The 25,520-nt window shown below is 39.2% G+C and overlaps 1 non-coding gene and 1 pseudogene across 1 annotated transcript; one reads left to right on the top strand and one right to left on the bottom strand.

Annotated features, from left to right (window-relative positions):
* Nucleotides 1-1,582: 1,582 nt before the first annotated feature.
* On the bottom strand, nt 1,583-2,325 carry LOC103121115 (small nuclear ribonucleoprotein-associated protein B'-like; annotated as a pseudogene).
* Nucleotides 2,326-13,381: 11,056 nt separating this feature from the next.
* On the top strand, nt 13,382-13,488 carry LOC132542721 (U6 spliceosomal RNA). The gene has a single exon (XR_009553696.1). It is a non-coding gene; the product is annotated as a U6 spliceosomal RNA (small nuclear RNA).
* Nucleotides 13,489-25,520: the final 12,032 nt, after the last annotated feature.

Genomic DNA, 25,520 nt, shown 5'->3' with positions numbered 1-25,520 from the left:
GATAATAGAGAAATGCACAGTAGTGGTATGTACATAAAATTATCTATGACCAGCCCCTGCTAAAATTCTGCAGCCGCACCTCCCTACTCAGTCACCAGTCACACCTGAATCCTGCCCCACCTCCCAGTGGCTCACGAGCTCCCTCTCTGGGCTCTTTAGGCTACTGCTTTGACCTGGAAATAGCCATTCTTAATATGACAATTTCCCTTTCCTTCTTTAAGGAGCTCAAGTTTCTTCTTAGTTAAATCAATTAAGATTTAGTTAAGTCCTTCTTACCAGTTTCTAGTACCCAATGCTTCCAAGTGTAAATTTTCACATTTGTATCTGTTTTCCCCACTACATTGTAAACTTCTCTGGAGAAAAAGTTACCTTTCAATTTTCTATCACTTGGGCACCAAATAGGCTACTATAAAGTGATAATTGAGTGGATGCCTAATACAATACGTAATGCAAAGCACACAAGTTTCTAGGGGAAATGCTTTTCTCTAGCCTACATTCTAAGTGGGTTCTCCCATGGTAAAGTGCCTTAGAAAAGACTACAATGCCAGCTGTTAAGTTGAGTAGCTCTGCAGCAAGAATCTGAGGTCAGTCAGATCCAGAAGAAAACAAAATTCTTGTGAAATTCTTCAGTGACATACTAAAGAACCAGACTGCTTATCGTCCCCAGAGGTGCTGTCTTCATATTTCCTCTGGGAGACTGTGTCCTGGTATTTTAAGCAACTTAATACAGCTGTCTTTACTTTAGGTCCCACTTAATTATTTTCTTCTCAGATAATCACAAGAGTGTTTCATAAGATCTACATAGAGCTTTGCACTTTATCTTCCCAAAATTCTTTCATGACTCCCCACATACTCAGAGTAAGACAAATGCACCATTGTTATATATGCATAAGTGTATATCATTTAATACATGTAAAGACTATATAATATATATTATTAGATCATATTACATAAATAAACATTTCAGCTATTACAGAGCAGATGTGAGCACTCCCCATTCATATAGGTTCATGTACTGCAATGTAAGATCCGATTTTTTTTTCAAGATGAAATGTACATGAGTGGAGATAACTGACCCTTATCTAAATGAAAGGAAAAGGCACCTAAAAGGAGACTAAAATATAATTAAGTGACTAAACTTATAAAGTATGGCTTCTAAACACATGCCATGGGGGGAGGGGTTTCCTGCGGGAATGTCAGATAATGGGAAAGAAACCCAGAGGGAAATGACAAGAGTGATTTGCCCCATTTCTCCATCTCCTGGGGCTCATGTCCCCCTGAACTGCCATCATTAGAAGCACAGAGACAACAGAAATCATTGTGAAGACAGACAGTGAGTAAACATCCCCTTCCTAGCCACTGCTCCACAGGAATTTGTATATAGTTAAGTCTGGTCAAACATAACATTATTCATGCTTCCTCTAAAACTGAATCAAACCAGAGACACATGACAGAGGACTAACTCGCAAGAACAGACTTTTTTTTTTTCTTTTTAAGAGTTTATTACAAACTAGTTTCACAGGCTAAAAGGAAATAAAAGGTACAGGAAACAGGCAGGGAGCTGAGGAGGGCCAAGATGAGTCTAGGGCCTTGGAGGGCACAATCCCAAGAGAGGGGGCCTTCTCATCCCAGGGGGAGGGGGGCATCCCTGGAGGGGGCATGCCCATTGGAGTTACTCTTCTAGGGGATATTCCCATCGGGAGACCCATAGGAGGCCTCATAAGAGGAGGAGGGCCCATCATGTCTGGAGGGGTGCCCCTCTGCCTGCAGGTGGGGGCAGATGAGTACTGGGTTGGAGTTCCTGCAATACTGGCTGTCCCAGCAGCTGCAGCAGCTGCAACAGTTCCTCTTCCTTATGGGGTCATCATCTGTTGCGGTGGCCCACCAACACCTCGGACTGGCCCAGAAAGTCCTGCAGGAGCCTGTGGCATGTGAACACCAGCCCGGATTCCCGTGCCAGCAGCCTTGCCGATCCCTGGGCCTCCGGCAGCTCCAGCCAATGACACTCGGGCTATGCCAGTATCTTTGGGAGGAGACCCCTCTACTGTCATTGAGACCAGGTTCTCCCCTCGAAGCACCAGACCAAGGACTCGGTTTTTGTTGTTGTTGTTGTTGATGATGATGATGTTGATGATGACGATAATGATGATGATGATGATGATGTTTCCTCTTCCTGCTTGTTCTGAGTTCTTCGGCTTGATCTTCCTGAACTCATCAGTCACACAGGATCAAATTCATATGCTTGTCAAAAACTTCGAAGGTGTCAATGAAGGTGTAGCCGTCCTGCAGGATGCATGTCATCCTGTAGTCAATGTGCTGCAGCATCTTGTGCTCTTGCCCATGGTCATGGTGGCGGTTTTGATGGCTTGGATTCCTGCCAGATTCGCCTCTTCAGAAGCCGAGACTGCATACTACCAGTCCGATTCCCACTGCCGCCACCGGAAATTCCCAGACTTTTATGTGCAATTTTAGAGATAAAATAATGGGGTACAACTCCACACAGTTCCCACCACCAGAACACCGTATCCCATCCCCTCCCCTAATAGCTTTCCTAGTCTTTATCCCTCTGGGAATATGGACCCAAGGTCATTGTGGGGTGCAGAAGGTGGAAGGTCTGGCTTCTGTAATTGCTTACCCACTGAACATGGGCATTGACAGGTGGATCCACACTCCCAGCCTGCCTCTCTCTTTACCTAGTAGGGTGGGCCTCTGGAGAAGAGGGGCTCCAGGACACATTGGTGGGGTCGTCTGCCCAGGGAAGTCAGGCTAGTATCATGGTAGTATCTGGAACTTGCTGGCTGAAAAAGAGTTGAGCTATAAGGCAAAACAAATTGCTGACTAATCATTGAATCTAAAGGCAAGAATATTTCAGATGAATATTTGGGGTCTCCATTTTGGAAAAATCTAGTAAGAGTATTTTAGGTATATTCCAAGGGGCCCATAACTAACATCTTTAAAATCTCTTGAAAAAATTACTTCTGCTCACTATGAATGTATTCTAATAGCAGTTTTAACAAAGTACCTGTTTTTACCCTTTTGCCATGTCTGATTACTTTCTTAGGGTCTATTTATGAAGATAAAATGATTTGGCCACATACTAAATATACTCTCAAATCCTTAGACACATATTTATTTTTTATTTTAGTAATTATTTAATATTGATTTACAAAGCTTCAAATTAACAGGGGTACAACTCTGTCCTGTTCCTATCACCACAGTTATGTATTCCCCATGCCCTCCACTGTAAGCTACAGCATTCTCTTAAGGTTGTAGATATGGGTTAACTATTATTTCTGTGACTATCTATCTATATTATATATATTTGTCCTTTTTTCCTATGCTCCCATCTTCTTTTCCTATCCAGCTCTCTACATCCAAATCTCCCTCTGTTTTTCCTCTCCTCTCTCCAGAACCTGATGGAATTGGAGTTCAGATTCCTCTGATCATCTTCCCCCTATCATTTATGCCCCACTAGGAAGATAGACCAAAAAAAAAAATTGGAAAGGGATGCAGAAAGTGGGAGTTCTGACTTCTATAATTGCTTCTACACTGGATGTGTGCATTAGCAGGTAGATCCATACTCCCAACTGACACAGATTTCTTTACTAGTTATAACAATTTTCTTCACAACAACATGTAATAATTTGGGTTTGGATTTTGTCTTAATTATGAATTTTTTTCTCATAATGTATCTTTGGCCTTTTTTATTCTTTTCACCAATTTTATAGGTGAAATTTTATATCAAATTTTAATATTCATAATATTAACATGTCTAAATATATATATATTCACTCCAGACTTCCTCGTGCTTCTGACTACAATCTCTTTTGAATCCAGACAATCTTTCTTCTTTCTCATATAAATTGCCATACATAGAATTTTATCTCTTTCCAGTAATTCATAAACTGCCTCCATACACAAACACCCAGAGAGAGGGCAGATTCCCCAAGACCTAAGTCAGTTTGTATTCATGACACAGAGTAAACACCTCCCTTCATCTGTTGGAATAGCCACTGGAGTGAGGTTTTAGAAGCAAAGGGATGTTAGGTACGCTTTTCCCTTTGACCCACTTACTAATTCATAAGCAACTCATAAAAGGCTAAGCTCAGCACTATAGCTAACAGGCAGGAGAACTGAGCAAAGCTTTCAGCAGCCTCAGGCAATAAGAAAAATCTAAAATTTTCAGGGCCTATTTAAGGGAAAGGGCCCTGGTAAACATTCACATTTTCATTCCTGATTCCTGAAGAACAACATTCTGGGAGAAAAGTATGCTTGTCAATTTGACTTATAGAAAGACTAGGTAGTTTACACATTTCTCTTAGTTCTGGAAGAAGCTGGAGGTACAAGAGTAGGGTACCAATGTAGTCAAGTGCTTGGTCATTACTCTCTTCCTGGTTTACAAATAGCCCTACATTTACTGTGTCCTCACCTGGTAAGAACAGAGCTATTTAATTCTCTGATTTCAGAAGAGCACAACCCCACGTCTGGGGGCTCCATCCTCATGATCTAGTTTACCCCGTCAAGGCCACACACATGTTTTTTTCTTTTTTTTTTTTTTCCTTTATTGGGGGATTAGTGTTTTACATTCAACAGTAAATACACAAGTTTTTTTTTCCTTTTATATTTTTTAAAGATTTCTTTGAGAGCTCCAACATATGAATTCTAGAAGGGCACAAACATTTAATCCATTGCAATAGGGGTTACTAGATATGTCAGGCCCTCAAGAAGAATGAAGCACGACTAAGATTTAAGCCAACCCCAGTCTGAAATAAAGTAAAACTCCCCAGGCTAGTCACCAACTACCATGAAGTTCTTAAAATAACATTATAACAACAATAAATTTCAAGAATAAACTGGAAAAAAGTGGAAGGTTTAACAATAAAACAACTAGTAAATATCATTGAAAATTTGCCATGGTTTTGTTAAGAATTCCAAAATTCATGTACATAAATGCCCATGGCAATATTATTTCTAATATGAAATATTTGAAAAAAAAAAAAAGCAAATGTCCCTAAACAATGCCATGGATAAACTAGACCATATTCATTCAAAAGAATACTACTATACTTCAAAATAAACACACCAACTACCACTAAATATAATAGACTGGGGGCCAAGCAGTGGTGGACTTGGCTAAGTGCGCACATTAAATGTGCAAGGACCTGTGTTCAAAGCCCTGGTCCCCATGAGTGGTGAATCAGAGTTGCAGGTATCTTCTCTCTGTCCCTTTCCCTTTCTAGCTCCTCCTCCCTCCTCCATTTCTCTCTGTCTTTATCCAATAAGAAACAAAAATGTTTTAAAAATAAAAGTAAAAAAAATTACAAGACTGGATGAATTTCACAAACACAATGTGAATAATCATTTAGCTGATCACAACATAGCTTTATTCCATGACAATAAACTGGTCATTCTACTGATGGTTTATAAATTTCACTTGCATAAGTGTTATATATACTGTTCATTATCAGGGGGCCAAGTGGTGGTACACTGGATGACACGCACATAGTATTAAAGTTCATTCAAGGGTAACAGAAAAATGCAAGGCACTGAGAATCTTACCCCAGAGAGGAAGCATACCTCTCTGAGTAAGCTAGGGCTCAATGCTACCAGTAACAGAAAAATATAACTCAGGCTGATCTAAAACCTAAAGAGAGTTCAAAAGGATGCAAATACCCTGCGATCACTTGGAAAGTGCTGGAAGTCATTAGCGAAACACAAATCAAAACCATAGTGAGCTATCACTTGACTAAGTTGCCAAAACTCGAAAAGTCAAGCACTAGGGATATTTGGCAAGGATACAGAAAATGTGGAGCTCTATCATACATACTGGTGAGTATGTATGAAACATGCTGAAGCAACTTGAGGAAAAAAAGCTCCCATATTTATATTTATATGACACATCTACAGTATATTAAAATATAAAGATAAAAAGTAAATTAATTTTGTAGTAGCCTTAGGAGTGGGGTTCAAGGGGGGGTGGCTAGTTCAGAAGAGGAAGTTTTAGTGGCTTGTAGACGTGAAGTGCTAAAGTTAAGTTGCTTCAGGGAAGACTGGCCCAGTAGAAAAGCCCTGTTACCTATACCTGCTGTCATATTTTCTTACGTGACTTCCGCAGAATTGTTCTCACCCTCAGATACCACCTTCAGTATCCCAGTTACTCCAGACATGCCTTGCTTGTCAGCAAAAGGACAGGAATCATCCAAGGCCTCATATCCTCTTCTCACACCTTCCAGAATATGACAAAGGTTTTCTCTCTCAGAAACTTCAGAAATTATCTGTTATAGTTTATTTTATAAATCCTCTTTGACACTGTTTGAATTGCATACCTGTGTCACATTGAGAAAAATAGAGCAAAGATGACCTTAATTCAGTCTGATGACAAAGGCACCCAAAGGTTAAGCCCACCCAAACTACATGGCTGACAATAAAGATTTCTTTTAAAAAATTATATATATGTATATATATATATATATATATGGAGTGTTATTACCAGACATTATAAAAAATCAATAACACAGAAGAAAAGTAATTGTTTTGGACTGAAAAATTTACAAGAGACATTTATGTATTTACAAGTGATTACCATCATTTTATTCAAGCCTGAGATACATAGTGTAAATGTAGCCCCTAACATATGACCTTTGACTGGACCCATAATATATTCTGAAATTATTTTGAATAAGTGTACAAACTAGCCAACAACAACAAATGAATACCCAGAGGGATAACTTCAACATACCTATCATTCTGGCTAAAAGCTCTAATAACTCTTTGGCAGTCTTTTCTTCTATTCCCTACTGTCCTCCTCTTTCCTTATCATTATTAATCAGGTAAATCTTTCAAAACATAGAAGAGACAGTGTGCGTATCCTGGTGAATCTCTCTCTCTCTTTCTGTCTTCTTTTTGCTAGCTCATTTGGTTTAGTCATCTATACTCTGCATATGAGTAACACCAATTTCTTTTTATCTCTTTATTTCAACTGACAGAATTGCCTCCAATTCAACCCACTTCTGTTCAGTTGATACACTCTCACCCTTTTCATTGCATAGGTTCCATTGTTTATATTATCTACAAGTTCTTGAAATCTGAGAACTCACATGGCCAGGTAGGGAGTAGAAAGTACATTGAGGGGGTAACATCTTTGGTGGGGTATGCAGTGACTTGCATGCATCAAGAATGGGCATAAAAATAGTCCTGAAATGTGTAAAACAATGTTCCATCATCAATTTTTAAAAATTAACATAAGGAACAAGGAATGGAGGAGAATTTCAAATGTTCTAATGGCAAAAAGCACAAATGAGGAAATTTAATCATTTGCTATAAAGTTATTTGAGATTCTTGGTTGCTTTCAAATTCCAGCTTAGCAGGGCAAAAATTAACATTATTTGAAGGAATTTATTGACTGTCTCTGTAGCCCCACTTCCACAACCAATGTTATCATGGAAATGCCTAGGAGTTTCTGAGATACATTTCATATTGCCTCCTAAGTCAATCTTCATAGTTAATTTCACAAATTCACTGGTTTATAAGTACAGATTAATCAAACTATCTAGGATAGAAGACCAAAACAAGTCATTAGAACCCTATTCAACAGAAAATGCCCTCATAAAGTCCATTTTGGTATTTACATCAAGTGTGGAAGGGAAACAGGATACTTGCTATTAGCCCCATTTTACAAATTATGAAACCTAGACTCAGAAAGATTTCCACTAAATTTTTACTGGTAACAAGGCAGGGAATAGAACAACTGCTTCCTGATCCCTTTAAATATGAATTGACATATAAGTAACATGCACTAACCTTGACAAAGTTGGATTTATCCCAGGGATGCAAGGCTGGTTCAGCATACATAAATCAATAAACGTGATTCAACATATTAAAACAAGGAAATACAAAATAATATAATTATCTCAACAGATGCAATGAAAGCCTTTGACAAGATCCAAACTTCATCATCAAAACTTAAAGAATGGGGATCTATTGTTGAGTCTATATACAATAAACCTACAGCCAACAGCATATTAAATGGAGAGAAGCTGAAAGCTTTGCCATTCAACATAGTCTTGAAGTCCTACCCATAGTTATCCAGCAGGAAAAAGAGATTAAATAGTTTATAATAGCCCAAACTTGGTAGCAACTCAGATACCCAATGGCAGATGAGTGGCTAAGAAAGTTGTAGTACATATACACAATGGAATACTATGTAGTCATTAAAAATGATCAGGTTATCTCTTCTAAAATATTTTGGTCAGAACTTAAGAAAAAAACAATAATGGAAATCATAAGATGAAACTTGAACTGGGAGTGGTGTATTGCATCAAAACAAAGGACTCTAGGAAAGGTGAAAAGAAGTGGATGGGGGGAGGCAGTGGCACAACCAGTTAAGCACATATTGTCATGTACAAGCCCTAGATTCAAGCCCCTGCCCCCAACCTTCAGGGGGGAAGTTTCACAAGTGGTGAAGTAGGTCTGCAGATGTCTTTCTATCTCTCTCACTCTCTATCTCCTCCTCCTCTCTAAATTTCTGTCTGTCCTACCCAATTAAAAAAATAGAAAGAAGAAATGAGGTGAAGAGACACTGGAGTCCTGTTGTATGATGGGGAAGAGGGGCCTCGATTGGAGGAGAGAGTGTCTCCCAAATAGCTATCAAGGGGAGATGAAAGGCTGTGCCTATGTGTCGAGGACTGTATAAACCATTAACTCACCCAATATAAATAAATAAATAAATTTGAGATCATTAGGTCACAGTCAAGGCATAGTAAACATAGAGATATTTTTTCCTAAATTTATATTTCCAATGACCCATCCACATTTATGCTTGGGTAATAAAGGACAAAATAAATATTACACCATAAAGTGAAAAATCACGTTTTAAAAATCCTATATCGGGCCAGATGGTGGCGCACTTGGTTAAGTGCATACATTGCAGTGCACAAGGTTGTAGGTTCAAGCCCCTGGATCCCACCTGCAGGTGGGACCTTCATGAGTGGTGAAGCAGGGCTGCAGGCATCTCTCTCTCTCTGTCTCTCTCTCTGTGTCTATCTATCTCTCTGTCTCTCTCTCTTTGTCTCTCTATCTGTCTGTCTATCTACCTCCTTGTCTATATCTTCCTCCCATCTTATTTCTCTCTGTCTCTATTCTATAATAAATAAATATATATATTTTAAAAGTCCTGTGTTGATGATTCAATCCTGGGCATTCAATGACTGCTGACATATTCACTCATATCACAGGTCATGAAATAGTTGTTAGTTGTCTACTCACCAATCTAGCCCATGTCCTAGGACCCTTTCATAGCTGGCTCGAGCTATCTAAGCTAATCCATGGTCTTCACAATAAAAAGATAGTGAAACATTTATAGATCTACCGGTACACTTTAAGTGTATGCCAAAGACTATGATAGAATGAATTTCCTTTCTTTCCCTCAAGTATTAAGCAAACTCTGTGATGACAAAAATTTACTCTGTTACTGATAATCAAAAATGGATTTATTTAGCTTGGTAGCTTTAATTAGTTTGTTGGTGCTCCAAATACTTTTGAATGAATTTTTTTTTCTAATAGCTGTAATGCATACAAGCGTTAAATAAAGTTGACTCCAGCAAAACCTAATTCTAAAAACCCTAGAGTAAAATCAAGATAAAATAGTTCAGAACGCAAGCACTACATCAAAATAGAAAGAAGTCTGTGAATAGTCCAGTAGGTATGACTACATAATCTCCCAAAGAAAGAAAACCACTTTGAGATTTTCTTAACGCATTTCACATACATTATATTATGTTGCTCTTAGCTTGTCCAAAAGGGTAGCATTTCTAAAGTATAATAAAGGTCAATGGGAAACATACAAGAAATGAAAAACAACTGCTTGATAGAGGAATCATGGTATTCTTTTTTTCTCTTTAAATATGCAGTTATGCTACCATAAGATTTCTGCTTACAAAAGACAGGGCCAATCAGTGGTATACCTGGTTGAATACACATATTATAATGCACAAGGACCTGGGTTCAAGCCCTGGGTCTCCACTTGCAAGGAAAGCTTCACAAGTGCTAAAGCAGTATTGCAGGTGTCTCTCCTTCTCTCTCCCTCTCTGTCTCTCTCTCTCTGACTCTCCCTTCCTCTCAATTTTTTTCTGTCTCTATCTAATAACTAAGTAAAGTATTTTTTAAAACCAACAAAAATAATCAGATTTATGAGGGACATAGTCTTACTGTGGTCCTAGCCACAGTGTCAACCCTATCACTTAACTGTGCAGTAGTAACAAGTCTCTGAGCTTTGTGATATGAAAAATAGGTATCTAGAAAATATTGTTGCAAGAGTCCACTCTGTCACAAGTCTGCAAGTCCCTTAGTGTGTCAGGGTGGACTAGAGAAGACTGAAATTGTTCTAGCTCTCAGGATAATAGGAGGTTATACTGACATTAAGATCTCTTACTTGCCTATAATAGTATAAGTCACATTATGGTTACCTTTAGGAAGAAGGTGCTAAGATAAAGACTGGGAAATAACATAGGTGCAATAGGGGTGCAGTTCTAGTCCTGGAATACTAAAGCTCTTGATCATAATGTGACACTACATCAAATTCTACCCATAATATTTGTACATCTCTTTTATATATATAACTCAAGTACTAAATTTTAAAACTAAATCAGGTGTCCATAGTCAAAAACAGACAATGATGAATGCTAACATAAATTTTCTAAAACTCTTCCAAATTTAAGGCATCGTTTGACTATTAGGATAGTATCTCTTGGATCACCAGTTCCCTGATAAGTTTATTCTAATATCTTATAGCCAAAACTTCCTGGAGTTGTTTTGCCTTTTATAAAGCTAAGAATACGACAACTGTCGATGTCTTAAGCTTTTTGGTCATTTTTTTCCAACTGTTACTCCAGACCTTGAAAACTAGAAACAATGAGTAGAAGACAAAAGGCACTGAAGGCCATTAAGTTCCAACTCAGAAAGGGGCCCTAGAAGTCATTAATCTAACCTTATTCTGCTCACAGGAGACACACTGCAGCAGTGCAACCAGTAGTCATTTAGCCTCTTACACATCTTCAAGGTCAGAAGCTAAGACAAACTATTCCCTGGAATAAAAGCTATCCATGTCTGCAAGTCAGTCTATATATTAAAAAAAATTAACCTGGCTCTCTTTTCCCTTTGAGTATGCAGGAACAAACTCTTTCCAAATACTGTCTTTTCAAATATAAGAAGCAAATATGATTATCTTCCAGGTAGCTTCTCTCCTTAATGCTAAATATATTTGGTTCCATTCATCTTCCCACACTAAATTAGGCATGGTCATATTGAGGGAAAAAAATTTCTTTCTGTTCTTTGAAGGACTTTGTAATCAGATTTGTTAAGTTTGTCAGAATGCAGGTAAGGATAAAATATAGCTACAAGAGATGATCACAACCAAGAGTGATTCTGCACACAGACAGTGCAGGTTATTGCTTGTCCCATATGAGGGGCAGAGAAATTTTCCATGGCTATAATACTATATCTACTTGGTCATCTGAAATTTTCATATAAAGCACGATTCTGAGTTAAGGCATCAAAGGTTACCGTGATGGGGCCGGGTGGTAGTGCTCCTGACTGAGTGCACATGTTACAAAGATTACTGTGAAATAAACAAAGGGGATGGAATGATCAAACATGAACACTGGATAAGAAACTAGTTCTTAATATTGGACGGCTAACAAAGCAGATCATGTGGCAGGTGCATTAGCGGAGTAAGAGGGTCAGAAAGTATCAAGCAATTATACAGCCTAAGAGGATAAACACAGAATGTATGAATGTGGTACATGGATTAAATAAAGGTAGAAGTACCTTTAAATTGGGGGGGGGGAGCTGTGGTGCACTTGGTTGAGCACATGAGTTACCATGTTCAAAGGCCTGAGGTCAAGCCCCCACCGGAAAAGGGGAAGCTTCACAAGTGGAAAAGCAATGCTATAGACATCTCTCTGCCTCTCTTCCTTTCTATCTCAGTTTCTCTCTGTCTCTAATAAATGAATGAACAAAAAATTAAATACCTAAGAAGGAAGCAAAACTGAAAAGGAATGAATAAATGGACAGTTAGAAAAGAGTGTTGTTCTTATAAACGGGTACATGTTATCTTAATCCCAGAAAGAGAAGCAGAGCAGTCTCTCTCTCATCTGTGTGTGTGTGTGTGTGTGTGTGTGTGTGTGTGTGTGTGTGTGTGTGTGTGTGTGTGTGATCTACATAAATCTCTCCTCTCCTTTCCAGTTTGTCACTTACCAGACACTGTCCCGTGAGATGAACCCATTCTCCAGTTTCCACACAAGAAACTACACAAATAAGTATGGCACACCAACCTTAAACTGCATTCAACATTCAAGAGCCCTAAATTTAGTGAGGATGGCAGAGGACAGGAAGTGCCATTGAGCAGAAGATCTAAGCCATGTTCTTCAGCACAGTTAAAAAAAAAAAAAAAAAAAAAAACAAGACTAGGTAGGGAGGGGAGATTATTGGGAGACTGAGGATGCTTTATTCCAACCCACATGACTCAGGCAGCTCTTAACTGGTGATAACTCACAGAGTGAAGACAGGTGATCAGCATCCTTAGCAAGCTAGGTTAGTTATCTTATAATTTCTTCTTCTATCAATGTTTAATCAAGTCTTCTGGGGCTATACTCTAAAACTATATGAGAAATGTTATAGGACAGAGACGTCATTCTCTGTGGAATCTATTTTCATGGACTACACCATGATAAACAGATGATAGATAGATAGATAGATAGATAGATAGATAGATAGATAGATAGATAGATAGATAGATAGATAGACGATAGATAGAAAACAGACATACAGGGGCCAGGTGGTCGCGCATCTGGTTGAGCCCACGTTACAATCTGCGAGGACCTGGGTTCAAGCCCCTGATTCCCACTTGCAGGGGGAAAGCTTCGCAAGTGGTGAAGTGTTGCAGGTGTCTCTCTGTTTCTCTCCCTCTCTATCACCCATTTCTCTCTCAATTTCTGACTATCTCTATTCAATAAGTAAATAAAGATAATATAATTAAAGAAAAAAGTAGGACAGATATACAGGCAAATATTTGTGTGGATGGGTAATGGATACACAGGTTCACACCATGAGGAAGAGGTAGTTTGGAAGTCAACTGCTGAGCTGGATTCTTCTACAATGTACACCTTCTTCTTCTTCTAGTGTTTGCCCTTCTTCCGTAGCCAGTCAACAGCGTCAGGTTGAGCCTGATGTAAAGTTTTGAGACCTAAGTAGAACAGTGGAACTAGGCATCCTTGCCCTGCCACCAAAGGAAGTAATTTGTACATCAGGTCCCCTGAGTAGTACGTTGCAAGAAATCACCCATGCTTCTGCTCACATGTAAACAGAAATAGAAAATGGAATGTCTGTGCTCGCTTCAGCAGCACATATTCTAAAATTGGAAGGATACAGAGAAGATTAGCACGGTCCCTAAGCAAAGATGACACGCAAATTTGTGAAGTGTGCCATATTTTTAAAAAATTAAAAAGAAAGAAAGAAAATCCTATGTTTTTTTCATTCCACAAATCCTTTGGTTTTCTTGACCTACACCTGGGACCATATGCAATGAATTAAGAGAAACTAGTGATTTAATGGTTGGTTTGGAATATTTTTTTTTAATCGACCAAGGCTTTCTTTAGCCAACTCTGTTCTTTAAAAGATAATTACACTTGAAGATGGGACACATTAACTATATCCCTATGTAATGGATAATGGATTTTGAACTTTTCAAGATTCATAGCTGCTTCTTCCTACTTAAAGACAGCTCAGAAAACTGCAAAATTAAATAAAAATGACAATTACCCATCTCCTATTTTACTAAAAGCCTTTGGAACCTGGAAAATAATTAGAAAGAGTCCTTCGTTCTTTTCATTTTTAAGAAAGAATTCCAGGCCATACGACTCATAGAAACTTAGAATTTTCTGAGAAAGATACTCAAAATCATTTTATGTCAACCCAGAGGACACGACTAGAATGCATCATAGTCAACACTTAGTTGGATTTTTCATACAGTCTTTACCACAGCCTCCTATAGGTACATAGTCCAATTTTCCAAATTAAAAAAAAAAAAACAACCTGGGGATCAGAGTAACTCTCCCCGTGACACACAATAAGCAGAGAAAGTTGGTGCTCAAACTCAGATCTCTCATCCCAGAACCTGCTTTATTAATCCCATGGCTCTTACCCCTTTCCTCCACATCTTAAGAGTTTTCCCCAGTACTCTTTATCATACTGCCCTCCATTCATGGCACTGGTGGTAGTGATTATATAATTATCTCTCTTATTGTCTTGTGTTCTGTTTTTTTTTGTTGTTGTTGTTTGTTTGTTTTATTTTATTTTTTGCCTCCAGTGTTACCGCTGGGGCTCGTTGCTGGCACTATGATTCCACTGCTCCTGACAGGCTTTTTTTTTTATTGGATACGACAGAGAGAAATTGAGAGATAAAGAGGAAGTGGCAAGAGGGAGAGGGAAAAATAGACAACTGCAGACCTGCTTCATTGCTTGTGAAGCACCCCCTGCATGTAAGGAGCCTGGGGCTCAAACCCTGATCCTTGAGCAGGTCCTTGCTTTTAATACTGTGTGCACTTACCAGGTGCACCTCCACCCAGCCCTTCTTGTATTCTGCAGTCTCCAGTTCAAATGAAAAACTCCGTGAGGAAGACCAGCAAGATAGTTCACCTGGAAAGTATATGTACATTGTCATGTGTACAACCCAGGTTCAGGTTCAAGCTTGGCCCCTGTTACACTGGAGGAAGTTTTGATGCTATGGTAATTTTCTGTCTCTGTCTGTTTATATCTGAATAAAAGTCAGCTCAGAATGGTAAAGCCCCAGTGATTCCCACCCCCCACACACACTCACATATAGCCTCATACAACCAGGGAATGAAATTTTATCAAATTCACTATTACTTCCACATCCTGGTACACAATAATCACTCAATTTAAATATTTGCTGTTTTAGTAAATAGTCATATTCAAAATAGCTGTCAAAGTAGAAAAAAGAACTACAATCAAGATACCTAGTGGATCCAAGATTAATGTTTATTCCATAGTCACAGTTCTCCACTACCTAGGACTAGAGAGTTTTTCTGTACACTTTTTAAAACCATTGAAATCAACATCCCACCTCATTAGATGCCTTTGGAATAACCCTCCAACTCTGAGAAAAACATGCTTTTTCAGGAAGTGTGAGTATGTAAAGAATACAAACTCTGGCTCCTGGCCTCCAGGGATCCACAGTCAAGCTAGAAAGTCTGGAAATATGCCTTTAAAAAGTAGCTGTTTGAGACAAAGTTTATCTTTCTGCAGAAATTTCAGTTCTCGAGAAACCTAAAGCTTCACTAAGGTGAGGTGGAAAGGAAGACTCCAATTTACCAGCGCTGAAATCTTCAGCACCTGCTGTTAATCATACACCTGCACTCAGGCGTGATTTAGTGGCTGCTGTGATTGGCCATTTCAATTGCTGTCTCTGTAGATCACCATCCCAGCTGAATATCCAGGGACCACATTCATCACAAGCATAATTTGGGTAGAGTGTGACTGGTTTTGCAAAGTTAGAGGAATGGCATCAGTAAGAAAAATTGGCAATATCTTTAAAAGAAGATAATGAACAATGTTTTTTTTAATTTTTACAAGTAAAAAAGAAATCATATGCTTCTTAGGTATGGTTTCAAAAGAATCAAAGTGTTTAATTTGGTCACCCAGAAGAAAACAAACAGGATACCAATCAAGAATTCAGCAACTATCTCTATAATAGCTTATCAGTGTTGCCTGTCTCTGAAAACTAAACCAGTGAGTCAGTCAGGTGATGTCACTGGCCACTCAGGATCCGTGACTGCTTGGAACCAGGCTAATCAGAGCCCTTCTCCTTTATTTTTTTTCCCTAGGAGAAGGAGGAAAAGAATCCCTTTTTCTGCTTTGATTATGAAGGATTGAAATGTGATCCAGAGCTTCTTTCAGCCATGGAGAAGAGTGTGAATAACTGAATCCCACATACAAAGAGAATGCAGGATAGAAATATTAGTCCTTAGACACAGTCATGAGGTCTGCAGAGCAGTCCCAACTGACAGCTCTGATGTTTCCGACTCAGGATCCTTCAATTATTTCCACCTCCCATTTTTTTTATTTTGCACACTTCCCCTCATTTTTATTAAAGCTAATTACACCTGAGTTCCACTCACTTGCAATGCAAAGATTAGTATTGGAAGGTGCAGTGATTTGAACAACAGAGAATTGCAAGAAAATTGGGCTTAGTTGACATAAGGTAGAGGCAGTGAGAGTCACACCACTTCCAGCTGGGCAGACAGCAATTCCTCTCATCTGGAAACATGGTAGATAATAGCTGTTCTGTTCTATCTTGGCAGATAGACGATAATGTTTTGGTTATTTGGTAGAGAAATGTTAATACATGAGAACATGCCAGATACTATTTATGGACTTCAATAAGGTCCTTAAAACAGAAATATGCCTCTATTCAAGATGGTAGTTCTTAAAATGGATAGGAAATAAATAGAAAAAGACAGATACATAGTCCTGTTTTAAAAAGAATAATAATAAAACAGAACTTTCTGCATGGTACCTAGTGATTTAAAGTTCTTGCGTTCAGAAAACCATGTTGCCTGCAAATGCTTAAAGATAAATATTCTGTACCATAGTGAAGTTAAATATTTAATTGCTAAGTAGAAGGGATACACAGGAGTGACCTCAAAATGAGGGAAACCTGACCATCCAGGCATGTGCCAAACGATTCCTGCTGTGCACATACTCTGGAAAAGTATGGTACTTTCTCTCATCATGAATTGCTAGTACTGGGGTTCAGCCGGGAGCTAGAAGACAGTTGAACTCTGTTTTACTAACTCAACCTATTGGTTCAGTTGCCAAGTTAAGAGTAAAGGAAAGGGAGTTGGGCAGTAGTGCAGCAGGTTAAGCACAAGTGGCACAAAGCACAAGCGTAAGGATCCTGGTTCAAGCCCCCAGCTCCCCATCTGCAGGGGAGTCGCTTCACAAGTGGTGAAGCAGGTCTGCAGGTGTCTCTCTTTCTCTCCCCCTCTCTGTCTTCCTCTCCTCTCTCTGTTTCTCTCTGTCCTATCCAACAACAATGACAACAATAAAACAACTAGGGCAACAAAAGGGAATAAATAAATAAACAAATATTAAAATTTTTTTAAAAGAGTAAAGGAAGAAGTTATTATACAAAGGTCAAAAGAGGATGGACAAAGTCCTGTGGGATGTTTCTAGAAGACATAAATTTCCAAGGCAGAATCCAAAGTCAAATATTAAGACTCAACTGTAAATCTACAGAGTCCATCAAAATAGAGACTACATTAACAACCAATTAGCCCTTTTAAACAGTTACTTTGCTTGAGATACCCTAATAAGAAATGTATAATTGAGGAAATCCCTAGTTCCCTATAACCAATTCATACCAAATGCTATTGCATCTGCTGATGCCAACCTAATCAACACAACAAGTACCACCTCAACATACTTCACTTCAGACTGTGCCCAGAGACTCTGGCATGGAGTGTCAACCATTCAGCCTCATTACTCGGGTGAGACCTTTCCTTTCATAAGATTCTTTAATTCCATTCCAGGTGGATCACTTCCTAACAAAGTCTCAAAATCTATATACATACCAGGTCTCATGAGATAGGACATATGTTCACATGTATCCATAAATTAAGGCAAAATATATACCTGAAAGCAAAAGTACACAATAGTCTGCAGTGAGTCAGTATGAAGTTCATAATGAAATAGTGTCCACTTAGACTGAGATACCCTCCTCACCTACTTCCTATTATACTTCCCTCACTCACTCCCAAACTATCCTTATCAAAACAAGGACTGCAAAAGCTGAGTAAAGGCAAGGGACTGGCATACTTTAACGATGACTCTTTAGTCAATATCCAGCCACCCCATCCGCTGGGGCCCTATTCAGGGAGTCCTGAGGTTCCCAAACAGACATGATTGGCCAAGATCTCGAATAAATCCCACTCTCTATTGTTACCAGTCAGCTCTATCAGGGACAACACAATAGACCCCTTGTGGGCCCCCATAGGACCTTGCCCTCAACTTGGATCAACAGTGGTAGAGAATGTTCCATCCTCCAAAGGGAAGCTAGACAACATACTCTATGCTACACTAAAGGAAGATGGGTCCTGATATTGTGGCAGCTTGGAATATTCCTACCCATAAACACAGAATGCGAGGTTGGATCTACAGAGATGCAGAGGTCACATAGGCTCCTAAGCTGAATATGGGCCCCAGATAAGATCAAATTGATGGGGTTTACAGTCAACAATATTTATACACCTTTCCCATATTTTGGAGCTACTCTTCCCAGATCCAGCTTTCTGGTTCCTTTTCCAGCCATGACATCATCTCCCCAGACAATAACTTGGATCAACCTGCATATAAGATTCCAGGCTCAGGGAGAAAAAAAAAACTAGTATAGCCACAGGCCCTTTGGAATATAATTAAAATATGTCTGTTAGCTACCTTCAAAATGGAGATCCACCCCCCAACTCTTCAAGTGCACCACTCCAGCCTTTAGGTTCATTATTAGTCAACAATTTGTTTGACTTCATATCTTAACTCTCTTTTCAGCTACCAGGCTCCAGATGCAAGCATGATGCCAGCCAGACTTTCCTGGACAGACAACCCCACCAATGTGGTCAGGAGCTCTGATTCCCCAGAACCCTGCCCAACTAGGGAAATAGAGAGGCAGACTGGGAGTATGGATAGACCAGTCAACGCCCATGTTGGATGGGGAAGCAATTACAGAAGCCTGACCTTTGACCTTCTGCATCCCACAATGACCTTGGGTCCATACTCGAGGATTAAAGAATAGGAAAGCTATCAGGGGAGGGGAAGGGATACGAAGTTCTGGTGGTGGGAATTGTGTGGAGTTGTACCTCTCTTATCCTATGGTTTTGTCAATGTTTCCTTTTTATAAATAAATTAAAATAAAATTTTTAAAAAGGCATCCTCTCTCCCAACACCCACCCAAAGTGAGGGGGGGGAGAGCTGAGGTTGTTAATGAGTGAGTTACAGCTGTAGGTGACACTAACATTTTGTGGAATATTTCTTAAGAGTAGGGGTGGGTATATTTATGATTACACATGGGTCCACTGAAATATATACTTATATTGTATATATTTATATAGTAGTATGTATTTATATTGAAAGAAAAATGTGAGTGCATTTATGTGCACCAGGCAGTCAGGGGAAGGATTGTAAGGTCTACGCAGTCAGTCACTTTATCCTACCCCCAAGTCAATGAAATTGATCATGATGGAGGCCAAGTCAGATTCATTAAAGTGATTGTTGAGATTCTTTGTGCAAAAACTTGTGCGGGAATTTTTTCTTTCTTCTTTAGCTGTAATCAGGAGGACCATAAACTCTGAGTTGCTAGAAGACAATATCATCAGTACCACTCTAAGGCTCTTTGAAAACAGAAAAATGTACCTCTTCCTCAAATAATTTTACTAATGTTTCTTAGAAAAAAACACACATGAGTGCCATCTGCTGGAAATCTGCCACAATTGATCTAAAAGTCCTTTGATGTCTTAAGTATGATTTGTGGTCCTTATCCAGAACACAACTGTACACTGCAAAGAGTACATGAGAGCCCTACTGGTAACTATGTCCCTTACTCCCTGGGGAATTTTTACCCAATAGTAACCAATACCTCAAGGGAAATATAAAAGAAAGCTTAAGAAATTTTTGCGGATTTCAAATTCCTAGTTCCACTGACTAAAATCTCCAAAATTGACCTGGATCTTTAATTCTTTCATTCTGCAAACTACAACTTCTTTGCAATACATTCCTTTTCTCTTAAAATAGTAGTTCGTTCAATTTGAGGTTGTACAATGAGAAGTCCTGGCAATTAGAGCCAGTTTCACTGATCATTTAACTGTTTAACCTTAGCTAAGTACCGTGACCTCTTTAAAAAAATCAAGACCCTTTGGATACAGATCAGGCAATGATTGAAAGAGGAGAGAAAACCACAAATGATATTCACTTGAAAGTACAGTCTTCCAAGATGACATTGAAAGCCCAGGTGATGCTGATGCTAATTCAGACAGAGCAAGAAAAGATGCAAAACTATTCTCATTCTTTTTTCAGCATACCTATCTTTCTTCGGTGCAAGGGACTTTGTTTTCAGGCAGAAAGAAAGATAAAGAAGACAAAGATTAAGACTTTGCTAACTTAAGTCACAATCAGGAGGCACAAGGGAAAGACTGATTTTTTTACCCTCTGAATAGGAGGCTCGGGATTGCCTTGCACTCTTCCAATAGGAAGAATTGAGGAAGGATAGCTGTAGAAATAACAAATAAGGCCTGTAAGTCACGAAAATGAGTTCCCACTCAAAAATCAATAAATTAAAAGATAAAGCCCAAGGCATCTTGTTTTTATCACACAATGTATTTAATTAGCTACCTACTACAGGTGGTTCTTGGCATCTCAAAAAACAAAAAGAAAAGAAAAGAAAAATCCAACTACTCTCAGAAACAAAATAGTAAGTTTAATAAGTGGCTATTACTAACACAGGTGAAAAATGTTTACCTATGCTAGCCAAATACTTTAAACAGAGAAGAAAAATCAATCAGATTGAACTCAAAGAACTCAGTGTATGGCACAATCTAATTTTCTGATCACTGGGCATAAATAAGAACCACTATGTCATTGTGCTTTGGAAAACCAGACAGCATTCTTTTAATAAAACAACCCCATATATTTCATCCTGACCTTTCTTTATTTTCCCATGCCTTAACTAATTCATCTGAGCTTGGCAGATCAATTAATTAACTTACAGCTCTTTATTGAGGCTCGCCAATTTCAAAGTCCTGTGCTATACAATTTGGGTCCAATAAAAATGAATAAGGGTCTGCTACTCAAGGAAGACTGGTCCTGAAATGAGTGCAGCCTAGAATGTTCCTAGCTGTGACCATGGAATGTGAGCTCAGACTGACAAGGATGCAGAGGTCACACAGGCTCCTGTGCTAAATGTGAACAGACCTGGGTCCTAAGTCTGACTGATAGAGTTTACAGTTAACATTATTTATATGATTTTCCCATATTTGGGAGCTGCTCTCTGCCCTGGTCCAACTTTATGGTCCTATTTCCAACTCTGACACCAACTTCCCAGACAATACTTTTACCCTGCCTGCATGTTAACTATAGGGCTTGGGCAAAAATTAGTAAAGTCATGGGCCCCTTGGAAGATACTTAAAATAGACTTCCTAGCTTCTTCCAACATGAAGACCCACAGGTCTCATCTGCTATAGTCTTACATTTAGGTTTCTATTATTAAACCATTTGTTCTCCTTTATATCTTAATGTTTTTCAGCCACCAAGTTGCAGAAGCTACCATGACACCAACCTGAATTCCCTGGGCAGATGGCCTCACCAATGTGTTCTGGAACCCCACCTCCCCATAGCCCTACCCCACTAGAGAAATACAGAAACAGTCTAGGGGTATGGATCAACCTGCCAACACCCATGTCCAAAGGAGAATCAATTACAGAAGCCAGACCTTCTATCCTTTGCACCCCAGAAAGATCTTTGGTCCATATTCCCAGAAGGATAAAGTAAAGAGAAACTTCCAATGGGAAAGGATGGGATACAGAACTCTGATGGTATGGAATGGTACTCCTCTTACCCCACAATCTTTATCAATCTTTATCTAATCAACATTATTAAATCACTATTAAAAATAAACTAACAATAATTTTAATGAGTAAAGGTGTACTCTCTACTTCAGGAAATTCAGATGGGAAAGAAAGGAGTAATGTAAGCAAGTTACTGATTAATTTATTCTTTAGTTCATGTATCATCTGTACATTCACATATAATTATTCAACACATTTAATATCAGAAAAAAATGAAGCAGATATGTTTCCTTTTTTTTAGAGTTTAGTTACCACCTATTCAAGGAAGAGAAACATTAAACACATTTTATTTGATCCTGTAAGAAGTATTATAAAGGAAAATTACATAATATATTCAGTACAAAAGCTGTTCCTAAAAAAAAAAGTCACATTTAAATTGAAAATCTGAAGGAGGAATAATAGTTGCCCAGGTGAGGAGAAAGGACTAAACCATTTCAGCAAAGTGACAGAGCATATAAAAAGTTACTAAAGTGAAAAAGTACTTGGAATATTAGAACTAGCTTAAAGGAGGTCAAAGTACAGTACCAGGTATCAAAATGCAGCTAAAACATGAAGAGGTTAGGGGAGGAGGGATCATGGCATACGTCCTGTTTAAGATATTTATCCTAATAGCAATTAGAAGATATTCAAAGGTTTGTAAGAAGAGAGTCAAGATCACAAGTGCATTTTCAAAAATCAGTCTGGCTGCCTGTGTCAAGAATGAATTAGAGGCGACCAGGAAGGTGGCTTTGGTAGTACAGTATATGCTTTTGTATATCTAGACCCGGGGTTTGATCTTCAGGACTGTATAAGATAGAGCTGTGCTCTGAGCTCTTTCTCTTCTCCAGACACATACATACAAACATACACACATACAGAAATACATAAAATAAATAAGCCTTAAAAATCAAGTTCTATATCTTAAAGTTCTATGGCACTAAATAATTGGCTTAGGGGACCAGGAGGAATCTCACCCAGTTGAGTGCACATAATACTATGAACAAGGACCCAAGTTCAAGCCCCCAGTCCCCACGTGCAGGGCAGGATGCTTCACAAGTGGTAAAGTGAACCAGTGGTTAAGGAGTCTCTCTTTCTCTTCTGCCTCACAACTCCCTTCTCCATTTCTCTTTATCAAATGAAGGGTTAAAAATGACCTACAGGATAGAGAGCAGATTACAGAACTCTAAAGAGGTATACCAAGCTATCATACTCCGTTCGGTGCAGGTGGCCAAGTCACACAGAAAGGCACCAACTCACTGTCAGTTACTCTACATGCATAACCCCTTAGAGTAGTAGGTACAGCTCCCTGGAGAGCCTAAAATGAAATTTAGGCATACTTTCCTATAGAAACAGTGCTATGAAATACAGTTGAGGGCCATAGTTTAATTAATAGTTTCATTTAACTTTTGTGGAGACTTTGCTTTTTCATTTTTGAGCAGTTTGTAATTAAGAGGGACCCAGTATACTTAAAAGGATTCTCTGAAAACTGCAATGGAGAAAATAAAAGTTTGAAAATTGGTTCTGTGTACAGGCAAGAAGAGGAAAACTGCCTTCACATACACTGAAGGCTTACGAAGGTGATAAATAGATATGAAAAAGCAGCCTGAGGGGCTGGGAGATGATTCATCCAGTAAATTAGCGTGAAGGTTTACTATGAAGAGGACCGGAGTTTGATCCACTACCCAGTACAAGAGAGCACCAAGCAAATAAAGGCAAGGCTTCACAAGCAGTTTCCCTCTCTGCCTCTCTCCCTCTAGCTGAAAATAAACAAATAAACACAAACTTTCTTTCTGTTTTGGTGGCAAAAGAGAAAGAAAGAAGAAGTTTCACTGTTGCCATAAAGATAACTTATTTTTTAGGTCAAGCAGTGGCAGACCTGTTTGAGCGCACATGTGACAGAACACAAAGACCTGGGTTCAAACCTCTGGTCCCCACCTGCAGGGGGAAAGTTTCATAAGTGGTGGAACAGGGCTGCAGGTGTCTCTCTGTCTCTCTCCCTCTCTATTCCCTCTCTCCTCTCAATTTCTCTGTCTCTATCCAATAATAAAAATAATTTTTTTAAAAAAAAAAAGATAACTTATTTTCTATGCTTGGGAAATCACTTAAGCTATAAGGCATGAGGAGAGAAGGAAGGGATGAGCAGAGAAATGAGTTCTGAGAACTCTGCTCCTAACCCATACACCACCTTAGTCCAAATCAGACTCTATAAAGTTTCAGCAGCCAAAGAACATTTTGACAACAGGTGACAGGCTAGACTTGAGTCCCTCTTCTTCCTTGACTGGGCCCCTGCGCCGCCCCGTCACGACCACCAGAGAGACTGACAAAGTCATCTCCTCTGGACCTGCATTCAGACTTCAAAGAAGCTGGGCAGAAGGACGGGAATGGGTCAACGCATTCTCCCCCTGTTATTGCTACAAACAATTATACTGTTACAATTGATTAATAATGCTTTGGCAGTGCCTGGTGGGAATGGAGAGTCAGAAGCACCCCCTTTCCCTTACACAGGAGCATATTTGAAAGTTACATTATGAAAGTGGAGAAGGTGGGTTAGCATAGACGGACAAAACAAGTCATGTTATGACTTGCCCCTCATAGAAACAATACAGAGATTGAGGCCTCCCAGGTACAAGTTGACATATTGAAAACAAAGAAAGATTAATAGTTAAACTGTACCAGACCTAGATGAGCAGTGGTCCACGACTAGGCAAAGATCTGTACGCCCCCATAGAAGATTAATGGTAGAGATAGCCCTCAGCAAAAGTCTAAAACAATTCTGGGTATGACCTCCCCTGGGAACAGAACGATACAAAGTATTGTACCCATTCTTTACAGTTATGGGGGAATAACATGTAGCCTGCCAAAGCCACAAGACTATTGTTACTTCTTTATGAGCTGGTTGCTTAGACAACCTGAATGTAACCTGAAAAAAGTATAAAAGCTAATGCAGTTTCACTATTAAAACGAGTCCAGATTCACCCTCCAATAGAGTGTGGTGTCTATCTGTTCTCCCTCACTGACTCCTGACCCACCTGGGAGGTTGCCTTCAAGACCCCTGACCCTCCTGCTGCTCATCCACTGAGTGGTCCACGGCAGGCCCCACTGGGAAGTGAGTACTCTACAAAACACAGCATAGCTGACCACGTGAAATAAAGAAGTAAAGGTGAGTGGTCAATGGAACAATGGTTCAAAAAAGAGACTCTAAAGTCAAAGGCAGGAACTCTGGAGTCACTGCATGGTTTTGATTCCTGGTACACTAGCCTTGTGACCATGGCTAAGTTGCCTGACCTCACTGCATCTTGATTTCCATTCAGTCTATAAAACGTAATAAATGAAAAACTGCTGGGAGGCATAGCCATGGAATAATAGCAGACACCAAGTTCTTCCCTGAAAAACAAAGACTGACAACTAATGAACTTAGCAAACTTCATCAAACTCCAGCTGGAACATCAAAAGAAGCACTATAACCTCACCCATAAAGTTCTAGATGCTACTACAATCCCCATCCTCCCTTCCCTGGGCCTTACCAATGAGTCCTAAAACCTGACTTCTCCAAAGCCCTACCCAATTAGGTAAAGATAGAGATAGGCTGGGGGTATAGATTGACCAGCCAACATTCATGTCAAGTGGAAAAGCAATTACAGAAGTCAGGACTATTTCCTTCTGTAACCCAGGAGGAATTTGTTCCATATTCCCAGAGGGGAGGAAATGTTTAGGAAAGATAAGCAGAGGTCTCTGAGCCCCAATTCTACTGGAAATTTTTGTAACCAGAAACCTTTGTTTTTGCCCCAACACTGAGATGGAGGAGAATTTGGAGAACTGAGAAAGTCAAGCCCTATTTTCTCTACCCAAGATTGA

The sequence above is a fragment of the Erinaceus europaeus genome, chromosome 1, assembly GCF_950295315.1.
Source record: "Erinaceus europaeus chromosome 1, mEriEur2.1, whole genome shotgun sequence".
Taxonomy (NCBI): domain Eukaryota; kingdom Metazoa; phylum Chordata; class Mammalia; order Eulipotyphla; family Erinaceidae; genus Erinaceus; species Erinaceus europaeus.
Note: the sequence above shows the minus strand (reverse complement) of the source record. Positions and strands in the feature narration are given on the sequence as shown.